Raw genomic sequence first — 11257 nt, forward strand, 5'->3', positions numbered from 1 at the left:
CATTGTAAAATTTCTCTGTTTCTATTCATGTGGTTTTTATGAGGCCTTTGCTTTCACATTAGTCAAAATTTATTTCAAGGTCTAGTGAGATCATGTAATTTTACCCTGTTAATTTATTAGTATGACTGTTATTAGAGCAATTATCTTTATGAAAACCCACTCCATATCTATAATAATCCACAATGATTATAGGGTCTGATATATTAGTCTGATAACACAATCTCACTGCTCATAATTTATTTAGAACATTTGAAACAGTATTTCTTCTTTTTAGTTCACAATATTCCACAATATTTCTTTTTCTGTATTTTATGTGTCATGTGTATGTATCCCTATTGTCTTTATTTCCATAAGAGTTTAAAATTTCCATTGTTTTCAATGTTTAAAATGTATATAAGTCATATATATGACATTTATTTTTAGAGAGACAGAGAAAGGAAGAGAATGAGTTGTGGAGAGGCAGGGGGAGAGGGAGTGAGGGAATCTCTAGCAGACTCCCCCCTGAGTGCTGAATCTGACATGGTAAAACTCGATCCCATGACACTGAGGTCGTGACCTGAGATAAAATCAAGAATCAGACACTCAAGCTCTTTCCTGGCTGGAACCATGGAGGGTGCAGAACAGAAGAAAAAGAGGGTTCCTGCTGTGCCAGAAACGCTTAAGAAAAAGCAAAGGAATTTTGCAGAGTTGAAGATCAAGTGTCTGAGAAAAAAAGTTGCTCAAAAGATGCTTTGAAGGGTAAGGAGGAAGCTAATCTATGAAAAGGCTAAGCATTAACAGGAGGACTCCAGGCAGATGTACAGAACTGAGATGCGAATGGCGAGGATGGCGAGAAAAGCTGGCAACTTCTACGTGCCCGCAGAAGCCAAATTGGCATTTGTCATCAGGATTGGATGTATCAATGATGTGAACCCAAAGGTTCCAAAGGTGTTACAGCTTCTTTGCCTTTGCCAGGTCTTCAATGGCACCTTTGTTAAGCTCAACAGGGCTTCAGTCAACATCATCCTGAGGATTGTGGAAACATATACAGTAGGGTGTACCCAAACTTGAAGTCAGTGAACGAGTTGATCTACAAGGATGGTTATGGCAAGATCAACAAGAAGTCAAATGCCCTGATAGGTAACACATCGATTGCCCGATCTCGTGGTAAATATGGCATCATCTGCATGGAGGATCTGATTCACACGATCTATACTGTTGGGAAACATTTCAAAGAAACAAACAACTTTTTATGGTCATTCAAATTATCTTCTCCATGTGACAGAATGAAGAAAAAGACCACTCATTTTGAAGAATTTGGAGATGCTGGGAACTGGGAAGACCAGATCAATTGTTCCTGATCTTAGGGGAAATGCTCCCAGAGCTTCCCCATTGAGAATGATATTTGCTGTAGGCTTTTCATAGATGGTTTTTTAGACACCTAGGAATATTTCCTCTATCCCTACACTCTGAAGAGTTTGATCAAGAATGGAGGCTGTATCTTTTCAAATGCTTTCTCTGCATCTATTGACAGGATCATTTGGTTTTCTTTTTCTCTTGTTGATGTGATATATCACATTGATTGTTTTACAAATGTTGAACTAACACTGCATCTGGAGGATAAATCCCGCTTAGTCACGGTGAATAATCTTAATGTACTGCTGCATCCATTTTTTTCTTTTTTTAATTTAATTTTTAAATTTTTTTATTGGAGTTCAATTGGCCAACATATAATATAACACCCAGTGCTCATCCCGCCATGTGCCCCACTCAATGCCCATCACCCAGTCACCCCCCCACCTCCCTTTCCACTATGTCCTGCTGGATCCAATTGACTAGTATCTTGTTGAGAATCCTTGCATTTGTGTTCATCAGAGATATTGGTCTATAATTCTCTTTTTTGGTTGGGACTTTGCCTGGTTTTGGAATTAAGGTGTGGTGTCTCATAAAACAAGTTTAAAGTATCTTGTCCCTTTCTATCCTTCAAAACAGCTTTAGCAGAAAAGTCATTATTTCTTCTTTTAACGTTTGATAGAATTCCCTAGGGAAGCCATCTGCCCCTGGACTTTTGTGCCTTGGGAGGTTTTTGATGACTACTTCAATTTCCTCCATGACTATCAGCCTGTTCAGGTTTTCTATTTCTTCCTGTTCCAGTTTTGGTAGTTTGTGGTTTTCCAGAAATGTATCCATTTCTTCTAGATGGCCTAATTTATTGGCATATAGCTGCTCATAATAAGATTTTTAAATCGTTTGTATTTCCTTGGTGCTGGGGTGATCTCTCCTTCCTCATTCATGATTTTATTTATTTGAATCTTTTCTCTCTTCTTTTTTTAAGGTTGGCTAATGGTTTATCTATCTTATTAATTCTTTAAAAGAATCAACTTCTGGTTTTGTTGATTTGTTCTAAAGTTCTTCTGGTCTCTATTTCATGGAGCTCTGCTCTCTTCTTCTGCTTGGTGTAGGATTCATTTACTCTTCTTCTCTAGTTCCTTTAGGTGTGAGGTTGTCTGGTGTATTTGTTTTTTTTTTTTTCCAAAATTTTTGAGGGATGCTTGTATTGTGATGTATTTCCTTCTTAGGACTACTTTTGTTGTATTCCAAAGATTTTGAATGTTTGTATCTTCATTTTCTTTAGTTTTTCTATTGAAGCTGACTGTATCTTATTCCTTTTTGAGGAATAGCTTCTAATTATTTTGAGTATTTTTTCTAGGGAAATTGGTGTATTTAAACATTTTTGGATGATTTTCTTCTTCATAATAAAGTGTACCTGTTATTTATTATTAACCCAAATTTTTCATTGTTTATTTTTGTCCACATTTCATTACTTATTTCCATATTTCAGTATCATACATTTTCATTTAAAAGTTTTCAAGAGGTTTATCTTATTCTGTCACTGAAAAACCCGACTGTGAAGTACCATTTTGATAAATACAGGTCATGATTGTTGGGACACCAGGGTGCTCTGGGCAGCTGACAAGAAAGAAGGACTGATGCTAAACTTCTTCACATGTGAGAAGGTCCTGAGCCTACTCCAATAGGCTCGGAACAATGGCTCCACCCATTTGAGGCTCTCCTGTGCTGTGACTATAACCCTCTGGTTATAGAAACTGGATGGTGGTTTTCCCTCAACCCATATGGATACCTACATCATCTCTTCATTCTTCCTGTGACAAAGCCATTACCAGTCCAGAATAATGTACAGAACAGTCATGGGGAATAAGACCCCATATGTCATTAGTGACTCCATTCCTAAGAGCAAAAGGAAAGAAGGAGCAAGACTGTCCCCAGGTGTCATGGTGGTGCCCAAGATGCTGTGCTGTCATATTTCCTTCAAGTTTAATGCCTAATTGTGACCTAAAATGCACATGAGAACACCACCTGCTACCCCAGTGTAGCTCAGAGAGCAGATCCTGCCTTCACAGGAGTGGTGCCCACCACGCCCCCCACCCCCCACCCCCACCTTGTGGGATTCCAGAACTCCCACCTGTTTCTACTATACACACATGAGCACCAAGAGTACAAAATCAGCATGATTAAGGTCCTTGTACAAGTGACAAAACATCAGAGAGGGCAACTGAGGACAGGACCCTTGTGATGGGAAGAAGAACCGGGGGCCTCCTGAGAGGAGTGAGGAGGAGCTCCCTCAATTTGGAAGACTATGGTGATTTGCAGATGACAAGTTGTTAAGTTCACAAGGGCTTCTCTGACCTGACAGTAGCCTGAGCTGTGAAAGGATCAATCTTCTTCCAGGTTCTCTGTATCCATCCAGCTTCCTCATGCCCTTAGCCATTCACTCCAGCACATTCTGCAGGTTCCTCCGACAGCTCTCCTGTGAAGGGGTGGGGGCTCTGCAATAATCTAGGCATAAGAGGTCCATTCCCTTTGCCTTCAACGGTCCTCCCTCACCCTGCACTTTTTGCTTAACCTCCTCTCCTCTCCTGAGCATCTTCAAACTTTTGAGCTCCTGTCCCTCTGTTATTGACTTGGTTCCTCAAACACTAATCACCTCCATTTTCAGAAGACAGGGTGGAAATCTCCCCTTCAACTGGAATTCCATGAAGAACGCCTCTCTCACTCCTTAACAGGCCCAGAGAAATCCTTCCCCTGCACCACGTTTTTCTATGACAGAATTTCATATTCTGTCTCCAACTTCTCCTTCTTGTGCTTGCTTTTGTCTGAGACCAGAAGCAGAGATGGGCAAACATGTGGAGTCGATGTATGGGAATAGGCCACTACCTCATATAGGAAAGATGCATCTTTGCAAGGGAACCTTAGTTTTGTTGAAGGTCCATATACATTCCCCAGAATTCTCATTCCAATCCTTCCTCACTTGGAGAGTTCAGAGGTGGGGCAGACCCACACATCGCAGGGGAGGACTGCTGGTCTTTGACAACCTCCTTCCCTAAGGACTCACTTAGATGGTCCCCATCCTCCTCAACATGAATTACCCTTATTTTCACAATCTGGCCTTTTGTTATTCAAATATCATATCCCACTGATACCTATGTGTTTTTGAAATTTATATACAGTTCAGATACCACCACATATTTGAAAATTTAGTACTTTATGAGTATATGGCTCTTGCTCTAGAGACACAATACTGAATAATTTCTGTAACTTCTTGATTTGTAATGGAAAAAGTTTCAGCAGAGGAACATATGAATCAATAAAATAAGGTATAATTATCTGGGAAATAATTTATAACCAGAAACTTCTCGGTTACTAACTACACAATTCCAGAGTAAATAGAAAAAAGATGCTTCACTGGAGTGAAATATGCTTTCTTCCTCTCCACCTTCAAATAATCCAACAGTAATAGGTGTGTGTCAAATCTTGAGGGGTATTCCCTAGATATCATTGTTTTCAGAGAAGGAGAATCATGGTCCATTGAGGAGATGGGGGAGATGTTAGAGGCTGAAGGAGGAAGTTAGAGCTGGGGAACCAGCAGAGAAAGGCTGCTTGCAGCGAGGTTGGTGTCCTCTCTGAGGGGCCACATCCTAAGGAACCAAAGTGCTAGAAGCCTATCTCTCCTCTCCGTCCTGCCTAAATCACTAGGTGAGGAACAAAGAGTGAAGCTCCTTCCTCACCCGACCTATTTCTCCTTCATCTGCATCAGAGAACTCTTGGTTCTTGTGAAATACATGTTTCACAAATGATTACATAGGTTCTGGAAAACATATATCAGGTGTTTCTCAACCTGGAACAGAAGAAATGCTTTTGAGTTTTCTATTTTCCCCGTAAGAGGTGAAGGCAGCACCCCTTCTATTTTGTTATCTACTTTCTCCTGTGCATACCGTTTATCATGTGAGATTGCTTATTTTAAGGTCACGGGTGCAAAGCTTCCTATACATATTCTTTCCTGTTTCATTTCTTGTTCCCACTCTTCCAAAATAGGGAACAAATTCTATCATCAACCCTCAATGGGATCTATCTAGTATTTTCCACAGGAGTTCAAGTGGTAATGCCCAATAACAATCAGGTAGTTTTGTCTATATCAAAAATGAAGAAGCCCAAAAAACATAGTAATAAACTATTCTATTTAGGATAGCCTCAAAAAGAATCAAACATTTAAGAGGGAATATAACTAGTAGGAAAAATAAGACGTGTGAACTGAAAACTACAAAGATTGCCAAAAAATAAACAGTTTTAAATAAGTTTGAGGTCACGGTGGGAATGGATTGGATGACTTAAAAATAGTGAAGCTACAACCATCACCATCCAAATACATCTCCACACTCGGTGTCATCCTGCCATTTGGGCACTGCCTCTGGTTTAAGTCCTCAATGTCTACTGTTCATCCCCTCTTGTTCCCTGTGAGGCAAGACGTTGACAATAGCTGTTCCTTGGACTCAGATCTTAGAAACACAACCCCAGTGAATTCCATGGAAGTCTGAAGAAAACATCTAGTTTAGGGTCCAATGTGCGTGGAGTGCAGGACCACGAGGATTTGAGTATAGGGGAGGTTGAAGAACTCCTCAAAATTGAGGAAAAGTCCATCTTTAGTAGTGTTCTCTTGATAGGAATCATCGTGCTGAGTAAGTAATAGAATGAGCCTTAAAAATACTAAGTATATCAGACAAACAAAGAAATTAGAATTTCTGGCTAACATTCAAGGGAAAATTTGAACTCACACAAGTCAGTAGGAGTGGAAGACACATTTCCCCTGATGGCATTATATTGTCATAGCAAATGTAGGCTGAAAAGCCTTATCACTGATTACTATGCCCTGACAGGAAAATATATAGGCAACAACAACAACGAAACAACAGCAACGTTCAAAGGAAGGAAGAATTCACATAGAATTATTACAAGGTGTGAACTACCTTGGTACCCTGAGGACCTCATGACCCTTGCTTGTTTCAGGATGATGATAGACTGGTAAGGACCTCAGGCACCTGGAAGAAGCAAACTCAATGTCAGATAATTTTGAAATATCTGGTAATATGAGCACCATACAATTATAAGGTATTTAATATCTGGAGACCATTAGTGATTTGAGAAAAAAGTGTCAGGGCCAAAGGCGACAAGGGGCACCTCCTGATTCTCCCGTTCTGGGCAGTGACGTTAAAATCTCACTTGCATAAAATGTCAGTTGCATAGTCTGGACACCATCCCAGGAGTTTTGGGTGGTGTAAAAAGGATGGAGGGCTAAGCATGTTAGCGCAGCAGGGGGCGCTGTCGCATGGGTCCTGGGAGAACAGACTTCTGGGCCAGACATCTAAGAAAATACATAAATTCTTGCAAAGGGGCAGGCAGTGTCCTCAGTGATGTGTGATTGTGCGGCACAGATGTCCCTGGAGTCTCATGATTTCTCAGTTCTGACTCACTTTCTCCTGTCACATTTCATCCTCAATCCCCATGGAGTCCTTTTCAGAGATGATGTTCAGGCAGGGGGAGATACCCTATAACTGGGCAAACTTGCACGTTAAAAAAAAAATCACTAGTATTGCTACCTGGGTCTAGGGTGAGAAACCCTTGAGGAGGGGAGGATAGGAATGTCAACAGTGAGTCCTCAGGGGGCAGAGTGCTGGGGCTTTTCTGCCTTGTCCTGATTCTTCCCTTTACCTCCTCCCTCATCAACAGGAGTTCCTTTCAGTGATGAGGGAAAAGATGCAGAGGGGGGTCATTTGTATTCCCTTGCTCCCATTATTTGCACAGGATGGTCATCACAGTCTAATCCAGTGTAATCATGAGAAAACATTAGATAGCGGCAGCCCCAGTGGCTCAGCGGTTTAGCGCCTGCCTTCAGCCCAGAGCCTGATCTGGAGTCCCAGGATCAAGTCCTGGGATTGAGTCCCACATCGGGATCCCTGCATGGAGCCTGATTCACCCTCTGCTTGTGTCTCTGTGTCTCCCTCTCTCTTTGTGTCTCTCATGAATAAATAAATAAAACCTTGAAAAAGAAAAGAAAACATCAGATAAACCCATTTTATGGGACATTTTACAAAATACCACACCAGCTGTCTCCAAATAAGCTTTGTCTCTTGTTCAAAATCAAGAACAGTGAAAGACTGAAAACTCATACATTGGAGGATTTTAGTATGTCCTGATGAATAGATGCAATGTTGTAGTTGGATTGATTGCAGGCAAAACAGTGTTAAAATAAGTATGTAAGTATATAAATATATACAAAAACTTTGAAATGTAGATAAAGTCTGCAATTTTGTAAGATGATCAGAACACTGGTAAGTACTTGTTTTTATAAATGATTCATAACAACACAAAGGTTACCATTTGGAAAAGCTGGGTGAAACGAAGAATCTCTATCCCGTACTTGCAATTTTCCTGTAAATATAAAATTATTACAGAACAAATTCTACACAAAATGCATAAGGCAAAGTAGTAAAAATTTCTTCCCTCACTCTTCTGCATTTAATAACAGAAAGCCAGACATTTGTGTTATACTGGTTTCCAGCCAGCCTTTAAAACTTCTCACATTGAATTCTTGTTTATGCAATGTATTGACTATTTATTACCCTGTAAAAAGTAATATAAAAATAATAATTGTGTTCTTTGTCTTTTATTTACACAGCTTGAGAGTCAAGATAAATCATCTGCATAGCAGCTCAGCAGGATCCCAACCATCCTAGCCCTGGAAGAAAGCATTCAGAGCAGGCACCATGGGGATCCCAGTTCTGGACAGTAGGAAGTGTTCCCATTCATGTAGGTCCTCTCTCTTTCAACTGAAATGTCCTGACACACGACAACAAACAAGTATGGAAATCTTTTGAAGGTACAAAAAGGAAGAAAGAAGACTTCAAACAAATTGAGGAAAACCCTGGTTCCTTTTCTTGTATTAGGTCCCCCACATGAGAGACAAGATCCTGAAGATTCCTCCAAGCAAGAAACATTCAAAGGCTGAGATCCAGAAAATCAAACCAGAAAACACTAAAACTCCAAAAGCAGCAACTCCTCTGGTCAGACGATATGGAGATAAGTTGGCCTGAGTGGAGGAAATATTTGGACAAACCTGCCCACCACTTGCACACACTAATGAATCCCCAAAATGTGCCCTCATGTAGGGTTCACATTATTGCTCAGCAGAGACATGGTGTCCATATCCTCCTGGCAGAAGCAGGCCGTGTCCCAATACCCACCTGCCATGCTGTCAGCTACTCAGGAGATAGCTGAGCCTCCATCGCATGGGAACATCAACAATTCTGGGCAAGGCAGGCCTAGTTGACTAGTTTGCACTCCAGTTTTTCCCACCTATGATTTTGGCAGTCCTGGGTAGCTCATCTGAACCCCATTGCTCAGCAGAGAGAATGAATGCAGTGGTACAAGGCAAAGCTGGTTTGTTGTCATATGCCCAATGTTGGTGACTGTCTAAACACTGGGGAACTGAGACTGGGTTCTCCCTTGCATGAAAATACTGAATGTTGATGCAGGAGGCAGGGAGCTGGTGCTGCATTTGACCCTCCGCTCCCTGGTGTCAGTGAGGACAAGGAATGCAGTGGGGAGCAGAAGATCCACTCTCTGAAGGAAAGCAGCTCCATTCAGTCCTGTGCATCCCAACAGGTGTTGACAGGGCTCAGCAAATAGCTTGTCCCACACCCCCACCTGATGGGAGCTGGGAGGTGGCAATCACTGCCCCACCTTCTCCAGCAGATAGTAAGTAGCAGAATGGTAAGCATTTTCACTCGAGCCACCTGGAAGTTGACACGAACACCCTTCCCGTTGCTGCTGCACCTCAGCAGGAGGATCATTTGTTTGAAAAAAATAACTGAGGACCAAGCATCTCATTATATAATAGCCATAATATCCAGGATCCAATAAAAAAATATGACATGTCAAGAACCAGGAAAATAAAATTCTGAATGAGAAAGGAGAATTGATTGCCACCAACACTGAGATCACTCACATGCTGTAATTATTGGACAGGTAGTTTTAGGCAACTCTCATAAAATCTATGTGGTGTAAAATTACAAACAATCTTCAACAAATGGAAAAAATAGAAATGCAGAAATGATAGAGAAATCATCAAAACAAACCAAATGGAAGTTTTAGAACTGAAAAAGATAACAGAAGTCATCGAAAAAAAGGAAACTCTCCAGAGGGACTCAAGAGTAGGTAACACTTCTTATTTGTTTTCTGGCTTATTTGCTGAAATCAAAAATGGGCTCCATTCCCTCTGCACAGTTCCCACCATCTTGACTGATCTGCTGTGCCTGTCAGCAGCGGGTGCTGTGCACCGGCTCAGAGCTGGCCAGGCCTGAAACCCACTGAAATGGTTCCACCTGCCTGGGCCCTGCACTGGTGCTCACTGCCAGAGGGAGAGATGACAGCAGCTGTCTCCCCCAGGGGACAAACCCATAGCTCTCACCCACCCCAGAACTCCTCCCTGGATGGAAGCTACTAGGTGGGCTGAGGATCCAGAATCAGACGGCATTGTGGGCTCCAATTTGCCCAATATAACAGCAAGCATGCCCTTCATCCCTGGGGCTGAGAAGGAGAGAAAGGAATCATCCCAAATACAAATCAAAACGAAACTGATATATGACCTCACACCAGTCATAACAGCTAACAGAAACAACAGGAAACAGGAGGTGTGGGCAAAGATGCAGAAAAAGGGGAACCTTCTTGCACTGTTGATGGGTGTGGAAACTTGTGTAGCTCCTTTGGAAAACAGTTTGGAGGCCACTCAGAACGTTAAAAATAGAAATACTCTGATTCAGCAATTACCCTTCTAGGTATTTACCCAAAGAATACAAAAATACTAATTTAAAGGGATACATGCATCCTGAGGTTCATAGTAGCATTTCCAACAATACCCAAATTATAGTGTGAGCCCAACTGATAATTGAAAAGGAATGTGTATATATATATATATATATATATATATATATATATATATATAGAGAGAGAGAGAGAGAGAGAGAGAGAGAGATGATGATGATGATGATGGAATATTATATATATGTATATTCCATATATATTGTCTATATATATATATATATATATATATATAGTCCATCAGATATATACATGATGGACTATTACTCCGCCATAAAAAAAGAATGAAATATTATCATTTACAAAGACGCATTGGAGCTAAAGAGTATAATGCTAAGTGAAATAAGTCAATAGAGAAAGACAAATATATAATTTCACTCATGTAGAATTTAAGAAATGAAACAAAATATCATAGGGGAAAAGTGAGGAAAACAAGAAACAAACCTTTAAATCTAGAGAACCGACTAATCCTTACCAAAAGGAAGATGGGTGGAGGGATGGGTTACAAAGGTGGTGGGGCTTCTCGAGTGCACTTGTGATGAGCACGGGCTCATTTATTTAAGTCTTGAATTACTAAGTTGTACTCCTATTACACATTGTGTTAGATATTTGGAATATCAAGAAAAACTTAAATAGAAAAGAGACATCCCAGAGACCAGGGCCAGTTTTAAGGCCAGGGAATCTGTGGAAATTCCATACCATGATCTTGACTCCTCTCCTTCTCCTCCCCCTCCTCAGCCACTTCCCCAATTCATGGAGATTTGAGAGGCATCCTTAGGAGGGATCCATCTGCCTTTCTTCTCCATTCCTAAAAAGGGTCTATTTTCATTTCAGGGACCAATTCTCAGGTCATGGTGACTCAGGAGCCTTCATGGCCATGTCCCCAGGAGGAACAGACACTTTCAACAATGCCTCCAGCATAGGACACTATCCATACTGGATCCAGGAAGATTGGCCAAGGCTAGGCCATATATTTATAATAAAAACAACAAATACAGATTTCTCAGACTCCCTTCTTGGGAGCAAACCTGACTTGACCATCTCC

General features: G+C 41.0%; 1 pseudogene; it reads left to right on the plus strand.

Moving 5' to 3' along the window:
• Window positions 1–606: 606 nt before the first annotated feature.
• LOC140594094 (large ribosomal subunit protein uL30 pseudogene) lies at window positions 607–1340 on the plus strand (annotated as a pseudogene).
• The last annotated feature ends 9917 nt before the right edge of the window (window positions 1341–11257 follow it).

This window comes from Vulpes vulpes, chromosome 10, assembly GCF_048418805.1.
Source record: "Vulpes vulpes isolate BD-2025 chromosome 10, VulVul3, whole genome shotgun sequence".
NCBI lineage: Eukaryota > Metazoa > Chordata > Mammalia > Carnivora > Canidae > Vulpes > Vulpes vulpes.